Below are 3,850 nucleotides of genomic sequence, written 5' to 3'. Positions count from 1 at the left end.
AAGTATGCCAGCTGTTTGGTAGAGAGGTGAGAAGCAAAGAGAACCCTGGGAAAATGAGACCCAAGTGTTCTAGTTTCCGGTTTCAGGGATACTGGCTTCTCGGGAAGATAAGTAATGCTTGTAAATTACCAACTGGCTGTATCCTTACAATAAGCCTATTGTATCCTCCCAAGAAACCCCTCCTAAATTAAGTCATCTCAAGTGGGTCTCTCATTCTTTTAATTAAACAAGTTTGACTGAGCTATAAATGTGCATATTTTAAATGATATCTTTGAAATGATAGGCTAAAAATATAGGTAAGTGACACCAAACTATGAATGGGCCAGTGAAGGGTTACTTGTGTTTAAACAAATTCACAGCAGAATAGGAGCTTATGTGTTAGGTGACCAAATGGAACAAAGGAAGATTCTCGAATATGGGGGGAAATGCACTGTAAGTTCTTCCCTTTATCAAGGATAAAAACAAGAATTGCTCAGTGATGATCTCAGCGCAGCCCTGCAGCTCTCTTCATGACTTCTGCCCACAGGAAACATTTCACTGAAATGCATTAAATATTAGAAGATATGCTCATTTGGATGGCATTTCATTTCATGGGTTGAACACATACATCAAATTTAATGTGCATCTTGATACTTTGTAAACGGCAAAACAAATACTGTATAGCTAATTATTTCCTCAGACACTGTTGAGAAATAAAAACAGTGGTAGGGACAGAAACATGATGGCAGATAGCAGTAATTTCAAAGTTCTACTGCAAAAGACCTCATTCTGTTCTGTTAATGAGATTTCAGTTTGGAAGATCCAGTGTTAGAATAGAATGGATTGAGGAGCAGTCATTATAGCAGTCCCCCCTTTTCTGCAATTCTGATATCTGAGGTTTCAGTTACCTGATGAATTGTCCAAAAATATTAAATGGAAAATTCCAGAAATAAACAATTCATAAGTTTTACATTGCATGCCGTTCTGAGCAGTGTGATGAAATCTCGTGGTGTCCAGCGCTGTCCCGCCCGGGATGTGAATCATCCCCTTGTTCCCTGTGTCCTATCCCTTAGTTACTTAGTAGCCCTCTCAGTTATCAGATGGGCTGTTGCAGCCGCAGTGCTTGTGTTCAAGTGACCCTTATTTTACTTAATAACGGCCCCAAAGGGCAAGAAGAGTGATGCTGGCAATTCGGATATTCTCTTACTGTGCCTAAATTATATATTAAACCTTTTTGTAGGTATGTATGAATAGGAAGAAAACCCATAGAATATATTGGGTTCAGTGCTATCTGAGGTTTTGGGCATTCGCTGAAGGTCTTGGAACATAGACCCCCCGGGTAAGCCTGGATAAAGGTAGAGCAGTGGAAACACAGGCCGGTTTTGGGCGGTGGGCCAGGATGCAAGGTTTCAGCCAACGTCAAGCAAGAGCCTAAATGTTTGATTGTCTAATGAAAATATCAGAGCTTTTAATTTTAATGGTTTGTACATGAACATTAAAAAAAAAAAATCCAAAAAAAGACAAGTATTGCCAGCTAAGGAGATAGAACGCCAAATACTATTCGTTGCTTGAATCTGAACAGCATTCTGGGTCAAGGATGTTCCTTTAAGCAGGAATTTAAGGTCATTTCTCTGCTTTAAAAGATTAATTTACCATTTTAGTTAAAAGAAGAAAAGGAGTCAACCTCGTTATTTGACATCAGATAGGCAAAACTAGCAGAAATTATTGAATAATTTCTAAAAGTTCTACTGGCTTAATTGGAGATTACATTAACATAAGTCAATAGAACAAAGGCTATATCAAGGATCACACAGAATATATTTGATACTATTTGATTATAAATAATGTCCATTGTTAAGTTCATGATGTTCTTTTAATCCGTTTCTTACTGTATCCTAAAGTCAGTTGCTTTAAAAATTCTCAACACAACAGATACTCTGTGGTATTTGTAAAACTCAATAGCATTTTTGCTAGTCTGTAGGAGGATGGGCATTTGGGAATGTGGGCTTCAGTCTTCCCCTTTTCTTCTAGGTCCTATCACACTATGTCCTGGACTCTGCACTCTGTCCTTTATCTCCTTTTCCATTTTGGAGGAAAAAAGAAAAGAAAAAACTTCACTAGACACTCATTCCTTTGGGCTGGGCTAATCTCTCACCTTTGACCGTATTCCAAAGAAAGTAAATTTTAGCTCTGCACTCCTAACTTCTGAGAACAAATGGCTTTAAAAAAACAAAAACAAAAACCAGAACTGCTCCTGGGAATTCAAAGTGTTATCTAGCCTCTGTGGATTGTTGCTTGGTAGTAGATTTGTATAACAGGGAGAAATGTTAGAGTCTATCTCTAGACTGCAATAGTTTGTATGCTAGCTGGGAACTTGAACACAACTGCTTCTGAACAAAATGTACCAAGTTAATTTTCATCTGTATCGTGCAGAGAGGAATTGCTGAAATGGTGTATCACATATAATTCTGGGGAACAATGGCATTATTTAGGTAAGCAGAGATTGCTAGAGTATTTACAGCTTTGTTAACAAAATGATTTTGGACATAAAAACCCTTGAGGTATTTTTTTTCCTATTTATAAGAAAAATAAAATTTAGAGTTTTTCTGTGTATAGGACAGCCATGAAAATGCATCATAGTGGCATGTTGTGATTATATAGTATATATATGTTCATATATATCATATCTAGAACACTGTTCAAAGGTAATAAAATAAAACTATTATAATGTTTAATTATTTCAGGTTTTAGGTCTAAAATCAACTTTCTGTTCTTGGGTATAGATAGCTGGTCCCCAGCTTATATTTTCAGTTTCCTTCATAAGAGTAAAAAGAAATTGTTCATTGATTTCATTTGTTGATTTAAATAAAAAAGAATCCCACTAGATTTTACTACTTTCCCCTCTACTTATCAACCTACCTGTGGGAAAGTAATAACCAAATTACATACAAAACACAAGTAAAATTCTGTAGAGAAGCAATTTTCCTTGAGCCTTAAATTGAATTAAAATGGTTGCTTATTCTTTCAACTATTGATATGGCCTCATAGTTGACATATTATCCCTAAACAAATTTTGGTTTTCCATATTGATTCAAACACTCTTGTTCATTTAGTTGAAAAGTCCATGTCTGCTCCAAAACCCTTAGATAAAGTGCAGACTTGTTTCTCTTAAAAGGAATTTTTAGCCATTTAAAAAGCCTGCCCATTAAACTAATACTGAAAATAAAAGAGGCGGAATCACTGTCTGATCACGATGTTCTTATTCTGAATTGTATTTGGAACAAAAAACGTACACATCCTGGAATAACAACAACTGATGTTAATTCAGTAAAATGTAAGTATCAGAGTATGAACCCTTTGGGTTGAAAGTAAAAGAACCTTAAGTAACAAGAGGACCTTATCGAGGAGCCTGAGTTAACCCTGACATGGAACTTAAGGACCGGAAGTTAAGCCAAGGACTGGGAATCCATCTGGACTTATATCTTTGCCACCCTGCACATCTCTGTCCTTTTTTTCTTGCTTTGCAGACAGGTGGACTCTGAATTTGTCTGTCTCTCGTGAAGCGACCTCTAGAGACTGACCAGCACCTCAGTCTAAAGACCCCAAAGAGAGAACCTAATTGGTCCAACTGGGGTCTTGTGACTAGTTATGGCCAGAGGGGCACAGTGCCCTAGGGGACGTGCCTAGGGGACGAAAGGGGACATTCTCCTCCTCTGGGAAGGCATTCGAAGTGTTTCCTACAATACGACTTTCATCAGCACATCCCCCTAGATCCTCGTCCACTAAACACAGGTAGATATGGTTATTTTCTGGTGCATCTCTGCCCACTCCTTGCTTCACATCTGTGCTCCAGCAACAAAGAATTGCTTGT

The sequence above is a fragment of the Lipotes vexillifer genome, unplaced genomic scaffold, assembly GCF_000442215.2.
Source record: "Lipotes vexillifer unplaced genomic scaffold, Lipotes_vexillifer_v1.1 scaffold439, whole genome shotgun sequence".
In the NCBI taxonomy this organism is placed as follows: Eukaryota; Metazoa; Chordata; class Mammalia; order Artiodactyla; family Lipotidae; genus Lipotes; species Lipotes vexillifer.
Note: the sequence above shows the minus strand (reverse complement) of the source record.